This window comes from Alligator sinensis, unplaced genomic scaffold (genome assembly GCF_000455745.1).
Source record: "Alligator sinensis unplaced genomic scaffold, ASM45574v1 scaffold65_2, whole genome shotgun sequence".
Lineage (NCBI taxonomy): Eukaryota > Metazoa > Chordata > Crocodylia > Alligatoridae > Alligator > Alligator sinensis.
In genome coordinates this window covers 1495859-1504661 of record NW_005842071.1, presented here as the reverse complement: position 1 = coordinate 1504661, position 8803 = coordinate 1495859, and the positions used below count along the sequence as shown (strand labels likewise).

General features: G+C 46.1%; 1 protein-coding gene across 6 annotated transcripts in view; it reads right to left on the bottom strand.

Moving 5' to 3' along the window:
* Nucleotides 1-8803, bottom strand: part of ST7 (suppression of tumorigenicity 7) — a 219675-nt gene that overhangs the window by 202410 nt on the left and 8462 nt on the right. The window contains exon 2 of one of the 6 annotated variants that reach the window (XM_025204176.1): nucleotides 2240-2414. The exons of 4 other annotated variants lie outside the window; for them this stretch is intronic. The gene's annotated coding sequence lies outside the window, so the exon portion shown is untranslated. Of the gene's footprint in view, nucleotides 1-2239; nucleotides 2415-8803 lie in introns of those variants that run through there. One more of the 6 variants, XM_025204174.1, reaches the window with a different exon arrangement.

The window sequence follows — 8803 nt, the reverse complement described above, 5'->3', positions numbered from 1 at the left end:
GAGGGGAAAACTCCAGAGCCCAGTGACTATATATTAATGACCTCGAAAAAGTTCCCGCCAATCTTATGTAAATTCGTACCCCACTATTGGACTGTTCTAAATTATTCCTACCTGGTGGCCAGTGATTGGCTTGCTAGCCGTATAAGAGGTTGAAGCAGTTTCCGCCCAAGTTGGAGAACTCCACACACACCTCGTGGAGAACTCCGAGTACACTGTGGAGCCTAGCAAACTCCACGCGTGTTTCAGAGCGAACTTAGCGGCCTGATCAACCACTAAGGACTCCCCGTCACCGACCCAAGGGGGCCTAGCACACCCCCACCCGAGACGTAAGACGACTGCCGGCCCGAACACCCCGAACACATTTGCAGGCAGACCAACAAACTTTGTAATTTCTGCCCGACCCAAGTTTGTTTATAACCGTAATCGAAGCAAGCTTCTGGCCTGCACTGTACGAGCAGTGTAAGTAAATAATCTTTTGTTTAATCAAAACGCGTCAGTACCTGATTCCACTCCAAGCGTCACAAGTACCTGCCCGCCGACTAGGGCTCCTAAGGCCCTGAACCCCGCGCCGCAGCTCTCGGCGGCGACACTACTCACCAATGATATTCTGGCCCAGTACTTGTTTTAATTTCCTGGGTTTCAGTAAGAGTGTTACTGTATACCATAACATCAGAACACAATCATCTTGTTTCAACTACATCCCCCACAATCCTTTATCAGTTGCCTCTTATCAGCTGCAGAAGTCAATCATGTTGAATATTGCCTGCTTTCTTTAAAAGGCTGCCCTCTACTGTTTATAATGCATATGAATTTTACCACCTTTGTACACATTATTTGTATAGCAACTGTAAAATCTTGGGTTACTTTCCATCTTAAGATGAAATAAACAAGACATTTTGCATGAGTGAAGTGCAAGTCAAAGGTTTTAAGGGGGCTCACAAATACAAAAAAACATCAACAGCTTTTGACAAAGTTTCATGTTAGGGTTCACATCTGTACTATAAGTGCTAGGAGCGACTAAAAAGCATGTATTTGATCTGGTTGTAGATGTTTCCTAAACAAAATGAGGTGAAACATATGTAAGGAATATTTGGAGAATTTCAAAACAGCAAAATTCATCAAAAATAATCTCTGTAAATGAAACATGGACTGTGGCTAGTTCAGAAGCAATTTGTAGTCAAGTAGCAAAAGTTCAGTCTGCTCTGATTTGGCACAATTCACCTAATAATTTAGCCCCTTAAATAAATATGTGCAACGCTGAAGTCATATTTGAAATATGAAAGTTCACTGTTAAAAGTTATTTGTGCATTTATAGAGAATACTCTGCAATGTCACTTCAGCATTTATTAATCAAATCAGCAAATAATCCTCCCAGTGAACTAGAATATTAATTATAAGTAAGCACCACAAAAGGAAAAACATTTTGAAGGTTTTCAATATTTGTAGTGAGTTAGTATTATTTTCCAGTATGCGACATTAAAAGTTGGCACTGATGATGCATACTTACATCTGAACTAGGGTCATCTGCTTTTTCAAATCCCTGATATGCTACAGATGTAAAAAACACGGGATACACACACACAGACACATACATATACACACACACACACACACACACATATACACACTGCTGCAATCAGCACTGCAGCAACCAGCACGCTGCCCCAAGTGTATCGCAGCTGCCCAGGGATCACAGCTGTCCAGCTATGCCTCTGAGTACTTATATACACACAAAATAATTATTGTTCTATATAGTAAACTCAGGTGTGTATATACTGCCTTTCTCTCTCTCTTAGGTTTGTCTCCCTCCCTCCCTCCGTCTCTTTCAGAGTAAAAATATACATAGGGCGCATCTACACATTGCTCTATGGCATGCTACAGTCACGTAGCAACCACGTACATCTACATATGATCAGCAGCTACGTCACCACAGTGGTATGCTCCCTCGGTATCGCATGCTGCTACGGTGACATAGCAACAAAAATCTAGCCATGCACAGCACAGCAACTGTCTGTACTGTGCCGTCCTTTAGTACTTCCAAAAGGAAATACTAAAGCACGGTGCCGTAGCAACATCACCACATGGCGACATGTAGATGTGTCCAGAGTAGCTGGCACTTCGACAAGGTAAACTTTTCAAAATTGTCCAAGTGATTTACAAAACTCAGTTCCATTTCAAAGTGTAATTAAGTGCTTTAGAAAAATGTTACTGTATCTATCTCTAAACAGTATACAGATACCTTAAACCAGTGTTTCTCAACTGGTGGGATGTGAAGGTCATCTAGGTGGAACCCGAAGTTTCAAAAATAATTACAGCAATACCTCGGTGACGCCTCTGGAAGCAAAGCTCCTTTATAACGAAGTCTGCCAGCAATGAGATCCCTGCAGTCTGGCTGAGTTCCAGCCTGCGGGGAGCTGGGAGGAAAAGGAAGGAAGGCGGTGAGACAGGGGGCACCACGTGCATGTACACTACTACAGCACATGCACGTGGCCCCGGGCAGCCTCAGGGCAGCTCTGGCAGGGGACGGGGGGGGGGGGGGGGGAGAGGGGGGAATTGAGGTCCCTGTAGGGAGGGAGCTGGGGCTTCTCCCCAGCAGGGGGTGCTTGGGACCCAGAGCCACATTGTGCAGCTGGCTTATCGGGGGAGGGCCAGCTTCTCACGCCACGCACACTTCCAAGGGGTAGCGGGGACCCGCACCTCCCAGATCTGTATGCGGGGCAGGGGCAGGCTGCAAGCTCCAGCGCTGCTGCCCTCACTGCAGCTCCGCGTGAAGGAAATGTGTTGCCATGGCCGCGCAGAGCTCACTGGTGCCGAGATCCCCTCTGGGCTGCAGAGGCCCAGGGCAGGGAGGCAAGGAACAGCAGGGTCATGTGGAGACCCTGCTCCCAGCTGCTTGCCTTGCACTGCCCTGTAAACGCGCTTCCTGTGTGTGGGGCTGCAATGCAGGGCTGCACCCCTCAAAGAGCAGAAGGGAAAGTAGCTACCATTCCCTGCCACTCTGCTTCCCTGCCCCAGGTGCCTCTGCAGCCTGGAGGGCACGATCCAGCGCGGCTGGAAGAAGTGGGGCCGTTGCGAAGAAGGTGCTCACCCTACGCTGCCTTGGTGATGCACGCCCTGCGTGTGCCACTCCTTGCATGGCCCCATTCTTCCCAGCTGTGCCCAATCACGCCCGCCAGGCTGCATTGATACCTGGGGCAGGAAAGCAGGGTAGAGTGAGGAGCAGCGAGCAGCCACCCCCCCCCCTTCCCCTGCCACTCTGCTTCCCTCTCCCGGGTACCTCTGCAGCCTGGCGGACACAATTTGGTGCGGCTGGGAAGACTGTGCCCGCTGGGCTGTAGAGGCACCTGGTGGAGGGGAGCAGAGTGTCAGGGGAGCAGCTGCTCGCTTTGCCACTCTTTGAGGGGTGCAGCCCCGCATCAAAGCCCTGGACGCAGGAGGTGTTTCACTGGGGCAATGCAGGGTGAGCGGCAGCGAGAAGCTCCCCACGCTGCTCCTTTGCTCCCTGCAGCGCCAGGTCACAAGGGAGGGAAGCTGGGAGGCAGCTGTTCCCTGCAGGGAGTTCCCTACGGCACTGTTCTCTGAGGTGCTGCAGGGAGTGGAAGAGCCACACAGGGGCCGTCTTGCCGCCACTCGCCCCGCACTGCCCTGGGGAAGCGCCTCCTGCGCGCGGGGCTGCAGCGAGGGCAGCGGGTCAGGGCTGTGCCCTTCACAGCAGCGGCAGACACAGGACGCACATCGCCAGTGCAGCAGGGGGACAGCTCACAGCAGCAAGATCACCACTGTCCTCAGCCATGCCGGGTCGTGTCGGCCTCAGGGGAAGGAAGCAGGAGCTCATCGACCGGCCGCCAGGGGGCCGCCCCCCATCGTTTATCATGGTGGGACCAGGGTTTTTGGGACCAATGGCTGGTGGGACGTAAAGATGCAAAAGGTTGAGAACTGTCTTAAACCATGCATAAATATTAAAATATATTAACAGGAGGAAAATTATAGTCCTATGAATGAGTTCAGTGTGCCAAGAGATAAAGTAGCATCAATCCTGCTTAAAAACAACACACGGATGTAAAGAAACCCAAAAGGTGTAGAGCTATACTATATTTTTTCTGGGTACCAAGCCAAATATATTCTGAAAATGGGAGAAACCACTTCGCAAAACATCTCTTAAGTAAATTCTCATTTCTTATCATCAGATTTTCCTTTTAACAGGTTTCTGCTCAATTATGTAATATATAGAGGACAAATATTAGGAAGGATTTTTGTGGGCAAAGTCTCCATATTCAAGTTTTAGCACTGAAATTTTTTTATGGGGAGGCCCCTGCATTGATGTCATACTTTGCTACCACGAGCACAATTTGCTTTGATACAAGTACAAAGACGCTTGTGAGAAAAGCTTAATAACAATTTCACTGCTCATGGCAACTTGTTCCTTAAGTGTAGCTGTCTTGTTAGGTGAAGGTAAAAACAAGCACACACAAGGAAAAATTAAATGAAGTATATTTTGGCAGATATGTATTATTCGTTTTCAATTTATTTTAATGTTATTAAATTCGCTGCCTGCATAGAGAGATCATTATGTTCATGAACTACAAAAAGAACAGTTATTAGATTTTTTTCTGAAGCTAACAGTTGTAAATTTATAGGAGAAAAAGTCTTTTTCTCATAAATTCATAAATTCAAAAGTCATAAATTCTTCATCAGTTTTCATCAAGTCCTATATGGCGCACTGGGCCCAATCTAGGATCCCATTGTAGAAGGCTACTCAACTGCAGAACTATATAGTTAGAAGGTTTGGAATACTCAATTTTTTAACCAATAATCCAATAATTAATATTCTGAACAACAGGCCTGATATATCTGATTCAATAATTAGAATCACCAAATCATACAAAATTAGGGTTGGAAGGGACCTCAAGAGGTCATCTGGTCCAACCCTGCTCAAAGCAGGATCAACCTCAACTAGATCATTCCAGCCAGGAGTTTGTTGAGCCAGGACTTCAAAACCTCCAAGGATGGAGAGTTCACCACCTCTCTAGGTAACTTGTTCCAATGCTTCACCACCCTCCTAGCGAGAAAGTTTTCCTAATATCCAACCTAAATTTCCCTTGCTGCAACTTAAAACCATTGCTCCTTGTTCAGTCATCTGTCACCACTGAGAACAGTCTAGCTCCAATTTCTCATGAAAGAGTAACATTTCAAAGGGCACATAAGACACTGTTTAAAGGATGTTCGAAGGAAGGCAGGTTGGTATAGACAATTTTTTTATTTTATTTTTTTACTTGTGGACCAGGGACCACACAGCTAAAATATTCAGAGTTGTCATCAGTTCTCAGGACTTGTCTACAGTATAGGGCTACTGCTAGAGTTACACCAGTTACCTGAACAACTGATTTAATTTGAACTGTTGCAGGCCTTTTCAGCTAAATATCCTCCATGATGCATGACTTCTACCCTACTTTAAAAGAATTGGCGGGGAGGGGGTTGCTAATTAATCAAATTGGGCTGGAGCTTGTTTTTAACTTCTAATTCAGCCATTGGCTCTATTTTTCCAGTAGTCAATCTGAAAAACCATTGATCAAAATTAATCGATCCCATCTCCACACATACTGGGTCCTAAGATGTTAAAAGACTGACCCCATTATGATCAGTAAGAGTTTTGTCATCGGATTCAAAAGTCATATTTTCAATGATGCTTTTGTAAGCTGTTGTCCACACATGTACACACATTTATACTCCCTCCAAGCATGTATAGATATAAGAACAGTTTATCCAGGTCCTGCCATCCTTGAAAGAAGGATTCTCTACAGCAGTGGTTGTCAAAAAGGGGTACGTGTACCCCTAGGGGTACTTAAAAATACATAGGGGGTCTGTGGGAGCTCCCGCCACTGCACGCACCCCAGCGGAGACCCAGGGGGCATGTGCCCCCCCCCATCTGTGCTCAGGGAGGCAGCTGGAGGTGGCTGCCACTGAGCATTGGGCTTTGTGTGCCGTTGCAGCTGCCCCAAGAGTGGTGCAACACCACGTGCCTGCTGCCACTGGGCCGAGCTGTGCACCCTGCCCACCCAGCAGCGGGATGCACGTGGCATTGCACCGCTCCTGGGGCAGCTGCAGCAGTGCACAAAGCCCAGCCCAGCCGACTCCGCCCCACGCACAGATTAGGGAGGTATGTGCCCCCGGGCTCCCACCAGGGTGCTCACAGCGGTGGGAGCCTCCCCACTCCCCTGGATGAGCCACCTGGGCTCCAACTGTCCGTAACCCAGCCTGGCTGGTGCCACATTCACCCCAGCCCCCGTCTGTGCCCCACTCCCGTCCTCACCATGGAGGCTTTCATCTGCCCCCCTGCCCCCCACAGCCCTTTGTCTTCCCCCACAGACTTACCTGCTGGGAGGGCAGGAGGGGGCCCATGCACTCACACTCAGTGCCCCCCCCGCCCCCGCAAATAATTTTAATATAAGGATTACATGAGCTGAAACTTTGAGATAGAAGGGGTACACTTGTTCAAAAAGGTTGAAAACCCCTGCTCTACAAGTTTCTGTTTCTAAAAGCAGAAGGAAAGCAAACGCTCTCCTGTACCTACCCCACCTCTACGTCACTCTAAACAATAGTTAGGGCTTTAACAGGTAACGGAAGCAAAACTGATACTTCAGAGATCTGATACGGAAGCAATACTGATACTTCAAAGACCTGATACTCTTCCCCAACTATGATGCCCAGGTACAGTCTGTTCTACTTATTATCCTTTATTTATGGAAACAAAAGACACTGGGTCTTATGTTATAAGCTGAAACTCTGCCTGGCTTGGGATCAACCCTATGTTGTTCAAGTTAACATTCATGTACAGCGGTGGTCAATTTCAGATAGCAAGTTACAAATAAGTATAGATCAGATATAGCCCGGGATGGCCTGGGGTTAAGTAATTTTCAGACTTCAGCAGAAACATGTGTGTAGTAACTTCAAGCTATTTACTTATGTGAAGAACAGAATCTGGACTATTCTCATATTACCAGTATGCTTTTAACTGAAAGAGACAACAACTTTACAGGGTAAAATAGGGGAAAAAAAAAACAACAAAACAAAAAAATAAAATATTGTAATAACTAAAATGCTATTCCAAGCTTCCATTTGTTCTCTTAGCACCTTGTGGCTGAGAAGAAAAACTAAAAGAATGCCTCAAGCAGGGAGTACATTTCATTCCAAATCCAAGTTTATTTCTAGAAGCGAACTGGAAATTACAACATCAAATAGCTGCAGTAGGCACACCTTGACAGAAAAAGAATCTTGCTTATGATGATAGCAGTTTGATTCCCCCCCCCCCCCCATTGCTGTTATCCTTCTAATTACTATATTTAAATGCACTTAATTATTTAAGCACTGAAGCCGCCAAAGTGATAAATCTTCAATTTATATTAAGCAATAATACATCTTTGTCTTCTCTTAGCAGCTGAACACTTTTGATTCGGAATTTGAATGTATACTTTTTCCTCGGACTTAATAGTAACAACTTGTTTGTTCTATCATTTGAAAGCATGACATTACTCTTTCCAATAAATGCATTATCCTTGTTTAAGCTTAGTGTTCTCAAAGTTAAAAATGGTGTTGTTCTACAATACTGTACCAAAAACACACAAAAAAAATCTAATTAGTCGCTGCTGGTAATTTACAATGCAACTTGAGCTCATTAGTATTGATAAAGCACCATGGGTGCACATGCCACTTTACAGACATGAGGACACGCTAGAGTTTATAATGCAACCTTTCAATGAGGACCCTCAATGTCCCAGAGAGCTAATTTAAAAACAGGTGGAAGAGGGCTTCAAATGCACATTTTAACAATTAACAGAGGAATAATGTCCAAAAGTACCTTACAGTTTGGCCAGAGAACCCAAGCTACGCTTTTTACTTCTTCATCAAATATTGTTAATACATAATTAAAGTACCGGTAGCCTCTTTTACAAGACAACAAGCATTAGCTGTAGCACATAGATAAACAGAGCAAACAAAGATGGTCACAGGATTTAAGAGATTTGGGTTCTATTTGCAAATCTGGTACAGATTTACTGTGGGACCTCAGTAAATTATTTAGGCCCCAGTCCTGAAAGGACTTTTGTATGTACTTCACTTAACTTAATTCAATTGGCTCAAATGTTTAAAATTAAGCATATGCTTAAATGTTTGCCCTTACACTTAAAGTGTGAGCACTGTATTTCTGGTTTGAATCTTATGAACCTCAGCTTTCAAATAAACAACAGTGAACTATTTTACTAGGATGCAAATATCTTAGAACATAATTACTTAAAACAACAATACAGATCAAAACAGCAGCTGTTCACAGCCGTACTAGATAGCTAGATTAAGTAGTAGCTAACAGTTAGCTTGCCCATTATCTTTTAGCTCAGGGTGAGGCCAGAACAGTTTGCACAGGAGGGGTGGGGGGGAAGGGAAGCTAGCAGGGAGGGAGTAGGAGGGACTGCAAAGAGGTCTAGTACCCACTGCCGTAGATCAGGGGTTTTCAACCTTTACTAAGAAGTGTACCCCTTTTGGTGACAGCGGCCAGACGCAGAGCAGGTGGCAGGGGGGAGGGCTTGCACACGGCAGCCACTGCCACCACCCACTTCCCTGCACCACCACCACACCCCACTTTCCCATGGCCAGTTGCACGTGCAGCTCTGCAAGCTGGTCATGGACCTCGCACCCAGCCAACCGCGCACCACCTATCAGCAGCCCACAGAGCCACATGTGTGACTGGCTGCGGGAAGGCAACACTCAGCAGCGGTGTGGGGCAGTGGTAGCAAGGGGTGGTGGATGGCAG